General features: G+C 36.1%; 1 protein-coding gene across 1 annotated transcript in view; it reads right to left on the minus strand.

The window, feature by feature from the left end:
* The window catches only part of CNBD1 (cyclic nucleotide binding domain containing 1), a 472,954-nt gene that overhangs the window by 141,028 nt on the left and 317,983 nt on the right, over nucleotides 1–13,943 (minus strand).

Here is a 13,943-nt window from a genome sequence, read left to right on the forward strand (position 1 = left end):
CTAAATACAATACTTAATATATTGAGATAAAAACACAACTTTGACTATATTTTCATGTCTTCATAAATGTAGTCAAATAAGAACAGTTGTATTTAAAAAATGCAGGGAGATGTAAAGAAATAAAAGCTTTAATTTTATTTAAGTATATGTTTTTGAAATAAAATATCTGAGTTAATGTTTATATGTGAAGTCCTCTTAATTTGTGATGTTGTTAAAAAAAGCATTGGTAAACAGACTTAATATGTACCAATAAAAATATCTTATTGTTTTTATAATAGAAGAGCTGTAAAAATTTTACACAAAGTATAATTTTTACTTTTTCTCTTATTTATTTTTAAACAGTAGTAAACTTACCATGACCTAACGTTTATTTTTAGTTACACCACACATTTTAACTCTTGGTGAAAACAAAAGGCAACTATATGTTGTGATGATTAAGAACTATCTTCATGTTACAAATATAAAAAAGCTATCTGTATTAAATTTTTAAATAAATGACCAGAGACAATTAGATGTAAAGTTCCAATTCCATTATTGTAGCAAAAAATATTTCCTAATTGACATTTTAATTTTGAACATTGGGATATTCTAATATTTCCATTTTAAGAATCACACATACTTTAAACATCAATTTAGATAAAATGTAATAAAATGAAACTTTGAATCAATATAGAATAAATCCTCTATCATTTGCAATTTAGTTGAATTAAAAACTCATTTCACAGTTCATCTTTGATATTTTCAAGGCTCGGTCTAATGAAATTTAACTAGATTTCATTTATTCTTATTGAACACCTTAAAAGCTCCTAGCACACTATACTACTGATTAGAGAAAAATAAGATCCCTGATTTAAAGGAAGTCATCTTAACATTGGGGTTGGGATATGAGTCAGGGGACATCTAGAAGCAACAAAGAACCACTTAAATATTTATGAGTAAGTGGGGAGGGGTGATGAAGAGAAGCGGGTTAAAGAGTGTAAACATACAGTTATTTAGAAGGAATAAATTCAATATCTGATAACCAAGGAGGGTGATATTATTGAACAAAAATGCATAATATTAAGGAGATAGGCACCCTAAATACCCTGACTTCATCACCATGAATCATATACTTACAACAAAATTTCACATGGGCTTGTGAAAGGAAAATCTTGGGGCCCTGAAATTACTAAGTTCAAGGAAAAAGTCAGGCTGGGAACTTCTCAGGGCAAACCTGCCTTCCATTCTATTCAGAGTTATCCTTCTTCTCACTGAGATAGATGCATATCTGATTGCTTCCTTTGGAAAGACTTATTAAAAACTCAAAAGAATGCAACCATTAGTCTTTTGCCTACCTGTGACCTGGAAGCCGCCTCCCTACTTTAGGTTGTCCCAGCCTTTCTGGATGGAACCAATGTACTTCTTACATATATTAACTGATGTCTCATGTCTCCCTAAAATGCATAAAACCAAGCTGTGTCATGAACACCTTGGGCAGATGTCATCAGTACCTCCTGAGGCTGTGTTGTAGAAGAGAAATTAGAAAGATAAAGTTATAGGAAATGGTCACAAAGCTTCTTAGAAGGCTGGGAGGTTTGCATAGCCTCAGTAAAAGGTCTGGTTGAAGGAAGTCTAATCCTCTTCCCTTGAGTTAATAGCAGAAAAGCAAATAACAAGGGAATGTGGGAAAGTTTATCTAAATAACATGCTTACTCATGGTCCTAAAACTAACCTTTGATCATTGGCAGGTAGGATGGCTCTCTTGGCGGAAGGGTGACCAGGTTAATTACCCTCTAGTGGTGTTGACTGAAATCCTTTGTCATTTAACATGTGCTGAATAAATGTCAGCAGGGCCAGCTAGTCAGGGCTGCAGTGCCTGCTGCAACTCTTTCTGTCAGCGGCCTGGCCCCCTGGTCTGCTCTTTCACTGAATATTGGTGTCTGAATACATTATTCATCCCTTGTGCAGCTGGGGTCTGTGGCACAAACCCTGGCAGGTGGTGACCCCAATGTGAATGAACACTACAAAGGATCATGACAGAAGCCCAGAAAATGAAGGTGAAAAGAGACTGAGCAGTCAGTGAGTCATTGGTGCCGTTTTGGGGTTTTCCAGTTTGGGAAGGTTGTTCAGGCTAGGGTTTTATCATGGCAGAACAGTTATCAGCACAACAGAAGCAGTCCATAAAAGTATTGAAACAGATGCTTAAAGCCAGCAGAGCCTTGGTTTCACAGGCTCAATTAAGGGACCTAATGCAAAAACTGTTGTAACCCATAATCCATGGCTCCCAAAAGATGACGTGCTAGACATAGAGCTCTGGGAACAAGTAGAGAGAAATCTTAACATCATGCTCAAGGGCAATGGGTTCAGTATCATCTTTAATGCTACGGGCTTTAGTAAGAGCTGCTTTGATTTCATTATACACAAAAGAGCCTAAAAAGGGGAAGGAGGAAGAACCGCCACCTACTTTACCACCCCAAAGTCCTTCAGACCTGCTATCACTGGGCCAAAATAACAAAGAAGACATGAGGGTCTTGCCTAAGCCTCCTCCTCCAATAAATAGGAAAAAAGACAAGTGATATGCTGTAACTGTGGAACCTGGTCTTAAGCAAACGGCATTAGAAATGGAACATTTAGCCTGCCCACTATTACAAGATCAACAAGGCAATCAGGTGAAGGCTTTTCTTAACAAAAGTTAAGAAAAAAGGCATCGGAGACTGAAACTGCATAGTCAAGCAGGTGGTGAACAGCAGAAAACACTTGGTGGCAGAGAAGCTCACAGTGCCCTGGGCTAATAGGAAGCACCTGGTCTGGCAGCAGCTGCCCAGTGACAAGAGGAGGGAATGGCACAAAAATTGGCACAGATAAATGGCAGTGCCTAGGTAAGTGCAATGTGGCTGCCGCCCCATGACCCACACTACTGCCCTCTGGCTCTGCAGGTAGCCCATGATAAAATTCCATGTGTTCATTGTATACAAATGATATCCCAAATTATAATTCTCTGCTAAAATTTAAGTAAAATTTAAATTCCAATAAAGGCCAGTATTACTCCTCCCCTACCTCTAACATCACTCTCTTAAATCCTTAAATCTGAAAATCTTAAATCTTAAAGTCTTTAGGTAGAACAATAACCTCTGAAGGGAGAGAAATTACAAAGAGCCCATGAATTAGTTGTGGAAAAAAAAAAAAAAGCCAGCCATATAGAACCATCAAACAGCCCTAGATTCTCCCAGACATTTAACCCCTGTAGCAAAAAGGGAAATCTAGGAAATAGAACAAGCTATCTCTCAGAGGCAGCTAGATTGCATAGATCCAGACTTTTCATTTGGTTGTTTATTTTCTTCCAGCAAACACTCCCCTACAGGGTTAACAGGACAGATGACCTCACAACTGTTCTTTCCAGAATGGGATTTTTGCTCACATACCAGGACTAAAACACTATCTCCCTATATCCAGCTAATCAGTAATGTCATGCATTTGGGCCACAGACAATGCAATCAGTTGCTAGGTTATGATCTTGATATCATAATTCCTTTAAGTAAAAAGCAATTTGAAACAGTTTTGCCCCTATTGATAGATCTGTAAATAGCACTCTCTGATTACACAGGTCAAATAGAGAATGCTCTTCTGGATGACAAACTTCTTCAGTTCTTATCTTGAATTTCTGTGATCTTACCTACAAAAATATTTCACTCCCCCATATCTAATGCTTTAACATTGTTTATTGATGGTTCAGGTAAACATGTAAAAGTGGCAGTGTGGTGGAGACCACATAATTTTCTCATTCGATTTGTATTTACTAGCACTCACGGAGCAGAGATTTGGGGCCCTGATACAGGCTTTGGAAAGCTTTTCCACTCAGCCCATTAACATTGTTTGTAACTCTACTTTGTTTATTTACTGCACAATCTTGAAACAGCCCTCATAAGGTCTACTCTTAAGCCTAAACTGTGTGCACTTTTTCTTCGACTTCAACAATTGGTGAATCAATGCAAACATACTATTTTTATTACACATATTTGATCCCACAGCTCACTGCCTAGTCCACTGGCTTATAGCAATGAGCTAGCAGACCTACAAGTTATGAAATCACTGCTTGATGAAGCCACCCAATTGCATCAATTTTTCCACCAAAATTGGAAAAACTAATCTAAACAATTTCAACTTACCCAGAGATTAGCTAAATAAATTATCCTGCATTGCCCAGATTGCCAGCTCACAGGCATGTCCCCTCCTTCAACAGGTATTAACCCTAGAGGAGTAGAACCTACTCAGTTATCACAAACAGATGTTACACACTTCCCGGAATTTGGAAAACTAAGATATGTACGTGTGTTCATTGATGCCAACACTCATCTAATTAGTACGCATGATCTTCCTGGAGAATCCACTTGATATGTTATTAAACATCTTCTTTTAATGTTTGCATTTATGGGGTGGCCCACAAAAATTAAAACTGATAATGGTCCAGCTTATACCAAACTCACAATTTCAACAATTTTGTCACACATGGATATCCAACATTCCACAGTCATCCCATAAAACCCCCAAGGACAGGCCATAGTGGAACATACCCCTCCATCCTTAAAAATGTGCTCAAAAAAGCAGAAAGGGGGAGGAGTAAGAACCCTGAAACACTATCAGCACAAGCCTTATTTACTCTTAATTTTAAAAATTTAGATGACAAATTTCAGTTATAGAAAAGCACTTTGCTAAAAACTGCCAAGACACAAAACATGCAGTTTTATGGGAGTAAACAGTAATGTACGGTGTGGTCCAAATGATTTGCTAACATGGGGAAGAGGATATGCTTGTGTTCACACCCCTTCAAGTCCTGTTTGGGTTCCAGCACAACTCATCAAAACTTACCATGGCATGGCTAGGACCCAACCTGGTACCAGAAATGAAGAAACTGACCCTACAGTACTCAGTATTCCCAGGAGGTCTCCCATCCAAGTACTGATCAGGCTAGACCCTGCTTACCTTCTGAGATCAGACAGAAATGGAAAAAATAGAAAGAGAAATAAAGGGAAAGAATGAGTAAGAAAGAAACTAGAAGAGACAGAGATCAGAGAGAGATGACACAAAAATTAAGACAAAGGAGAGAGCTAAAGTAGGAAGAAGAAAAAGAAATATTAAGAAAGTTATAGATATGAGAATACACCTTTGGTAGAGAAGGTTATTAAGGTCAGAAAGTTACCACATGTCAAAGATCATCTGTGAAAGTTGGGAAAATGTTATAAAAACAAATTTATGTAAGAAATGTTGAATAATCTTTGTTTTGAAACAAGTTTTAAAACGTTAACTGTGAAAGAAATTCTGTGTGTAAATATATTAGCTAAAGTTAAAGAAGTATCATTCAGTTTTTCTGTAAACTAAACATTAAAATAAAATACAACAGGTTTTTCTTAAAGCACTACTCTAGCAGCACCAGAATGGAGAGTACATCCTCATCAAAAGATGGAAAGAAGAAAAACTTGACTCAGCCTAAGAAAGACCCTGGGGGACCTGTAGCCCCAGATGATGTGGCTTCCTTGGATAACACAGGCCCTAAACACGATGCTGAAGATGACAATTCAGAAGGCTAAGGGAATCCTACACCTAACACAAATATCTTCACGCCAGATAATTTGTTTCTTTTTTTATTCTCTCACTCTGCCTGCAAACTGTTTGGGCTTGCTACATTCTCCTGAGTCCATCTTCTAATCTGAATTTTTTCCATCTGTTACTAGGCATACACTACCTTCCCAGCCTCTAACAATGCAACTGCTTGGCTAGGAGGAATTAACATACCCCCGGTAGGATCCCTCAGTTATGCCATACAACGAACTAAAGGCCAAGTAACACTACAGGTCACTTCTTGATTGAAAAATAATGTTGCTAATTATACTCATGTTTGTCTTATGTTATTTGCTAATTCTAGGAAGGAAAGCTGGAATAAGAACAATCACCTAGACTGATGAAACTGTTGATGCACACATCGGCACTCCTCAGTCAATAAAGCTGTATCAAAAAAAAAAAAAGAAAGAAAGAAAAGAAAAGAAAAAACAAAAGGGGGAGATGTAGGGGTGAAGTCAGAGTGGTGGGAAGAGTTGTAAGAGAAATTATAAAGTTATAGGAAATAGTCACAAACTTTCTTGGAAGGCCAGAGGGTTAGCATAGCCTCAGCAAAAGGTTTGGCAGAAGGCAGCCTAATCCTCTTTACCTTCAGTAATAGCAGAAAAGCAAGTAACAAGGGAATTTGGGAGAGTTTATCTAAATAACTTGTTTACTCATGTCATCCTAAAACTAACCTCTGATGTTGTGTGGGCAGGATGGCTCTCTTGGGTGGAAGGCAACCAGGTTAATTACCCTCTAGTGATGTTGACTCAAAGCCTTTGTTATTTAATGTATGCTGAATAAATGCCAGCAGGGCCTGCTAGCCAGGGTGCCACAGCTGCTACAACTCTTTTGGTCAGTCCCCTGGTCCCTGGTCTGCTCTTTCACTGAATGTCAGTGTCTGAGTATGTTATTCATCCACAGCTGGGGTCTGTGAGATGGACTCTGGCACTGTGTCACAGGCGCATGTACTTAACCTTGGCAAAATAAACTTTCTATATTAACTGAGACCTGTCTCAAATTTTTGGGGTCCATATACTCCATAAATTTGTACAAATTGCTTTAAATTTAAAAAAACAAACCATAAACTTTATACTCAAATTGCACATAGATAATACTAAATAGCAAATCATATTCTGTAACTTTTTTCAATGCATTCATAAATTACAAGTTTTGATTCATGGTATTTTTATTTTGATATGTGATATATGGTTTTTGTTTAGTTGAAATAGTCTTGATTTTTTATTGTGACTCCCATTTTGAATAATTTACACATGTTTCTTAAATGGAAAACTTTAGTTTATTTTTCTTGTTGCCTTTTCATTTTGTTTTTTATGGAGTTGTGTTGCATATTGAAAATCCACTCTGTACAATGGCAACAAAAGCCAGAATAGATAAATGGGATCTAATTAAACTAAAGAGGTTCTTCACAGCAAAAGAAGCAATCATGAGAGTGAACATGCAACCTACAGAAAGGGAGAAAATTTTTGTAATCTATCCATCTGACAAATGGATAATATAAAGAATCTACCAAAAACTTAAACTTACAAGAAAAAAATACATTAAAAAGTGGGCAAAGGATATGAACAGACACTTCTCAAAAGAAGACATTTATGCAGCCAACAAACATATCAAAAACAGCTCATCATCACAGGGCATTAGAGAAGTGCAAATCAAAACTGCATTGAGATATCAGCTCATGCCAGTTAGAGTAGTAATCATTATAAAGTCAGGAGACAACCGATGCTGGAGAGGATATGGAGAAACAGGAATGCTTTTACACTGCTAGTGTGAGTGTAAATTACTTCAACCATTATGGAAGACAGTGTGTGTGGTGATTCCTCAAGGATCTAGAAATAGAAATACCATTTGACTCAGCAATTCCATTACTGGGTATATAAACAAAGGATTATAAATCCTTCTGCTATAAAGATACATGCACACATATGTTTATTGCGGCACTGTTCACAATAACCAAAACTTGGAACCAATCCAAATGCCCATTCAAGGATAGACTGGATAAAGAAAATTTGGCATATATACACCATGGAATACTATGCAGCTATAAAATGGATGAGTTCATGTCATCCATTGCAGGAACATGATGAAGCTGGAAACCATCATTCTCAGCAAACTAATACAAGAACAGAAAAGCAAACACTGCATGTTCTCACTCATAAGTGGGAGTTGAAAAATGAGAATGCATAGACACAGGCAGGGGAATATCACACACTGGGACTTGTCGGGGGGTAGGGAGCTAGGGGTGGGATACTCTTAGGAGAAATATCTAATGTGGATGACAGGTTGATGGGTGCAGCATATCACCACAGCACATGTATACTGTGTAACAAACCTGAACATTCCGCACATGTACACATTATTAAAGTAAAATTTTAAAAAAGAAAGAAAATACACTCTATAAAACACCACTTTTAAAAATGGTTATGAATAAACAAAGTAAAAGATGGAGGGAACAAAGGTAAGACCATACTGGAATGAATTGGTGAAAAATGTTGAATAATGAAGAGGCAAGTAAAAGAATATGTAGCACTGAGCACAGGGAATGGTATACACAGAAAATCAGGCAGTACCCATTAGCAGAATTAGATATCTTAAATTCCTTTTCCTTATCAAACATGACTTTGCCTTTACTTGTCCAAGATATCCCAATAGTCTGCTTGATGCAGATCTTAAAACTAATTGGAATATGTTCTTGTTTAAAAAAAATTGATTCAGCTTTGTGCAGGATCTGATGATGAAATGGGTATTCAACTGCTTCATGAAAAGAGATATTCTTTTAGTTGCATCAACCATTTATCAATGCCTTCTAAATTTTCTGTAGATATCTGATAAAACCTCAGAAGTACTGGGAAGTATGCATAAAATAATCATGGCTCCATTATCCTCAGCTTGAATAATACAGGTCATGCTGATAACATAGGTTAGAAATATTTTGTACTTTAATTTGTTCAAAATACCTTTACTATAAATTAAGGAAATATAAATATTGGCAGCAGATTGATTTCACCACATTTCCTACCTCTACCCTGTCCTTTTAGGAAGACATAAAACCTCAATCAGTACAAGTATTTTGTGCTTTGGTTTTATCTGGAAAGGTGAGACAACTCGAATAGGGGCCTTCTAGGTCATAAGTGGATTCAAAGACATTCTGAGTGGCAGTTGGTTGAAAGAGTTAAGCTATTATCCAAAGACCTAGAATCAATAGAAGAAGTTGTCTGCATTAATATAAAGGGTTGTGGCTACCAAGTTTCTCATGCAGATAAAACCTCCAGGTAGCAGGCTTGATACATAATAGATTGTAAATGCTTCTTATCAGACATAAAAAGGTGCCAGATTCTTAGCAAATTTTCTCTTGTATCAGGAAAAGACCAGGAAAGGAAAGGAGACTTTCTACAGAATGCAGATTTTCCCCACAAAAGACAGCTTTGCAAGACCATTTCAAAATATGTCAAAGAAATACATTTTGGGGTCAAATATTTCAATGTCTTTCAGGGCCTGCCATCTGTCATGTTGGTATTTTATGGTTACAAAGAGTGTTTTGTCAGTCTTAATGTTTCTGTTTTAACATTAATACTGGTCAGGGGTCAGTTGTGCCTGAATTCCAAAGGGAGGAGGGTATGTCTGACTCCCCTTGTCATTATGGCCTCAACTATTTTTTCAGGTTAACTTTGTAATGTCCTTGGCTGAAAGGAGGAGTTCATTCAGTTGGCTGGGGGGTTTAGAATTTTATTTTTGATTTACCTTCTCTACATACGCTTATTATCTCTGGTGCCCCAACTTATACAGAGAGAGGTAGAACTTTTGCCTTTTCCTATCTTACCAAGAGAATAAACGGTATAATTACGCTTCCAAAATAATCACAAATAAATATCATTTTGTTTTTTTAATGCAGTAACATTGGTATCTTATTAAACTATTTTATTACATAGGCACAAACTAAGAATGCAATCACTGTGTATTTAATGCCCTTGTAATCTCACTCCTGGACCAAAGTAGTGACCCTAAAATTATTTTTCCTGCATTAGTATGAGACACCCTGCTAGACACTTTCATTCTTATCCATTCAAAAATTTTCCATGTATAGACTTTTGTGCTGAATGTTATTGTAAGTATAAGATTCAAACTCCAGGCTAGGAGTGGTGGCTCACACCTGTAATCCCAGCACTTTGAGAGGCCGAGGCAGGTGGATCACAAGGTCAGGAGTTCAAGACCAGTCTGGCCAACATAGTGAAACCCTGTCTCTGCTAAAAATACAAAAATTAGCCAGACATGGTAGCACATGCCTGTAGTTCTAGCTACTTAGGAGTCTGAGGCAGGAGCATCACTTGAACACAGGAGGCAAAGGTTGTGGTGAGCCGAGATTGCACCACTGTACTCCAGCTTGGGTAACAGAGTAAGACTCTGTCTCAACAACAACAACAACAACAACAAAGATTCAAAGTCCATAATTTCAAGTAGTGTCCCAAATAAGTGCAAAGTCCTTCAACTGTAAATTCAAGATCCTCTTGAGAAATGAGATCAGGAAGTTGACAGCAAAGATTGAAAGATACCTGCTTCATGACAATTTTCAAAGTCCTGAAGTTTTCTTTCTCCTTCACTCCCACTGACATACAGACTCAGAGTGAGGACACAGTAAGTTGGTAGAGTAAATTTGAAGCTATCCCTTCCCCATCAATTTGGGGGACCCACAAAAAATATCCAGCTTAAACCGTATGAAAAGGGAACAACCCTGGAGACCTCCCAGAGAAATAAATTGACCCTAAAAAGAGATTCAAGTCATCACTACCTGAAGCCAGAGACCAAGAGCATGGTACGAAAAAGCCCTCCATGAGGCAATACCTTCTCCAAGAACTGCAAAAGGAGCAACACCTGAGAAAATGAGCCTAGATTTGGACATCTAATCACAGAACATCCTGTTGCCATTTGTCTTTAATTTCCAATGTTTTTCCTTTCCTGACTGTGAAGAGTTAGAAAATGAAGTAAGAGTATGCAAAATAAGAAAGGGGAATAGACTAATTTAAACTATTCTTCCCACTGCTGGATTCTATGACACAATAAGGCACAAGCTGAGTATTAAGCATGAAAGTTTGAAAATTTGATACAAAGACAGTACTGAAATTTGTAAGACCAAAAAGAGTGAAGTTATTCATTAATACCTAGGATCTGATTGAGACGCTAGGATCCAGGTATCATGAAAGAATAATATTACACCACCTGTTTGAAAACTTTGGTGTAAAAAACAGGTAACTATTTTATAATTTTACCCTTACTGGGCCCAGCTTGTTGAATATATTAATATATTTTTATCATTTTTTTCCACATAGCTCCAAATATATTTCAAAGATAACTACTATTAACAAACTAGAAAGTTCTTTTAATAATTATTGAGAATCTTCAACTTAATAATTTTCTTATATGATTTTGCTAAATTTAATCATAGCAAAAATATATTTTAGTAAAATATGTTTTATTGCAAATATATATTAAATATAGAAGTATATTAATACAAACTATAGAAGATCATGTGTGCATATTTGTGTGTATTTTGTCACAGAATGTACTATATCTATACTGAGATGTCTCTAAGAAATTTGAATTTATTATTATAATTTTAAAGTTGTAAGACTCATTAGAAAAAAAGATTTCAAAGCTATTAAATGCATTAAGTTGGTTATAAATACATGTGTCATGTTTTATCTCTTTCATAATAAAATGAAAAACCTTTTAACACTAATGAAAAACTTTTAGCTTTAATGTGTCAATCTATGTTGAGAAAGTAAAAAAAAATAATTTCACTGTACATTTATACTGTACTCGTTTTTTGTCCAGTGTGTAGTAAAGAATAAGAACAGCAGATGCTTGCAACTTTAACAATTTTTATTTAGAACTATACATTATCTTATGAGAAATAAATTTGATCCTTGGATTAGATCTTTTTCACCTTAAGTTTGTTATACTCAAATAATGCCAATTTGTTCTACCAAACTGTTGGAGGGTGAAATTGAGGAGTGAAAATGTTATAGCTTTTTTCTTCTTAGTTGTTTGGTTCTCTGTTACAACACAATAAAAAAGCAAATAATGGTTAAAAAAAAAAAAGCCAAATAAAAAGAGAAAGAAAAATACAGCCCTTGATGTGTGCAAAATTACAAAACTCTCCTAGGCACAAATCTTTGGAAGTAGTAGTATTTTTGTTTGAAAAGGGCCCACTAAGTAAACACATAAAAAGGCAAATTTTAAAATAGGAAAAGAGCAGGTTGTTTTATAATACCAGCTTCACTCATAATTCCTACAGGGGACAAGGTTAGCAAGGATAATTTAAATTTTTAGCGATATGAAATAAATTTATCAATAATTATTTACTTGTCCTTCTGCAAACTACAGAGTTGCTGCAAGTTAAAATTGTCTGCCTTGATTTCTTTTTATTTTTTTTTTCAAAATATCTTATTAAAGTAGAAAATGAACTTGATTTAGAGCTTAACTGCCGGCCAGCCAGCTAGCAATACAAGTCCATCACTAGAGTAGAGTACTGGTAGTCCCTGACATGCTGTATCAGTACCACTGATAAAATTCTAATGATGTTAAGCAGGCATTATGTACTAGTAGAAGGGAATGCACTGCAAGGTACAATATCTCAGATGTTTCAGATGTTGTAGAATGAGTAATTATAAGGACCATGGCATAGGATGATCGCTGCTGGGAGCTCTCAGTGCACTAAAGAAATAAAATAAAAAGATGAGGAAAATTAATCACCCATTTAAGATGAAGGATCTAATCCAAGGGTTCTTTGGCAGTCTATAAAGAAAATCTCACCTTCAACAGTTAGAGGGCAAAATAATCTAAGCATCTGACTTGGTATATAGACAGGTAGGTAAATAGATAATTGGTAGGTAGGTAGGTAGATATATATGCATATAGATAGAAATAGAATCATATTTATGTTTCTGGAGCTCTACTATAACAGTCTCAAGCTCAGCAAGAATTTTTTTCTATTTTTTGCTAAGGCTAGGGCCCTGATGGAAAAAAGTGTAGCTCTAAAATTTGAGATAGGGATATTAAACCCTTGATACATAAAATGTCTTCATGGTCACCTGTTACAGAGAAGAAACAGGTAGAATTCCTAAAAAGTAGAGTTTTGGTTCAGGTCTTGTTCCCAGTGCTTCACTGGGTCCATAAATCTACCCCATGGGCAACACCCATGGCCCCTAAAAGCGTAATTTAAATGGATACTTGGTAGTTGGTAGAGTTTCCACACTGGTTTCTTGGCGTATGCAATAAGAGCTATCACAGTAAAGATTAAATGGAAGCCTCTGAAACTGCTCTCTACCCTTTTCCCCACTCTGACCAAGATAAGAAATTGAAAGCAATATCACATCTCAGGTGGGATGCCAGAAATTAGTACTGCTCCTAAAGAACTAAAGCAGAATGCAGATCTGGTGATTCCCATCATGTCCTCATTTAACATATGAGTTTTAACATTAAAAAATAAAATAGGTCTTTGAAGCCTGAATTCAACTACTAGAAATTCAACAAAGAAACAGCCCTACTTATAGCCATGTGCTAAACGTGCTATATTTGCTAGAGCATATTAAAATAGCATTAGATCCATTATATGTGGTCACAGACACAGCAAATGCATTCTTTTCTATCCGTATCAAGAAGACAACCAGAAACATCATTCACTCATGTGAGATGAATAACATACATTTATAGGCTTGTTCACTTTTATCCTTGTCATTCTTTCTGGGTATAACCCATTCTTATTTTTCTTGAACACAATATTAGTTCTAGATTTTTCTGATCGTACCCCATAATGTTAAATAATTTGGCTTTAATTTGTATTTGACTCTTTTCTACTCTTGATATCTTGGTCACCCTAAATTGAGAATGACTCTTAGCCACAATTCTAGTCAATTCAGACCTCTATCCAACATGGAGTATCCAGAGATTCAGAAACATATGGAACTTTTAATTTTAAGACCAGCAGATAGTCTTAAATACTAAATAGATGCAAAAGATTTTCCTCGATTAACTGATTTCTGATTATAATGAAGTTAACTACTTGACTACCTTAGCATTGCTCTTGAGACAAACATAATAAACACACTTAATTCCTGACTTAATTTAAAGGTCCTCCATAATCAATGAGTCTTCCTGTCTCTCCCTCCTCAAATCACTTATTCCCTCTCCTTTATCTGAAACTACTATTCACCCTCTTTCAGGGATTCAGCCACATCAACCTTGCCTGTTATCAAATACACCACACAAACCCTGACAGTGGTCAGAATGCTGTTGAAGGCATCCTTTATCAAAAAGATTTAATCAAATTTTAATATTAACAATATCATTTA

This window comes from Saimiri boliviensis, chromosome 15, assembly GCF_048565385.1.
Source record: "Saimiri boliviensis isolate mSaiBol1 chromosome 15, mSaiBol1.pri, whole genome shotgun sequence".
Lineage (NCBI taxonomy): Eukaryota > Metazoa > Chordata > Mammalia > Primates > Cebidae > Saimiri > Saimiri boliviensis.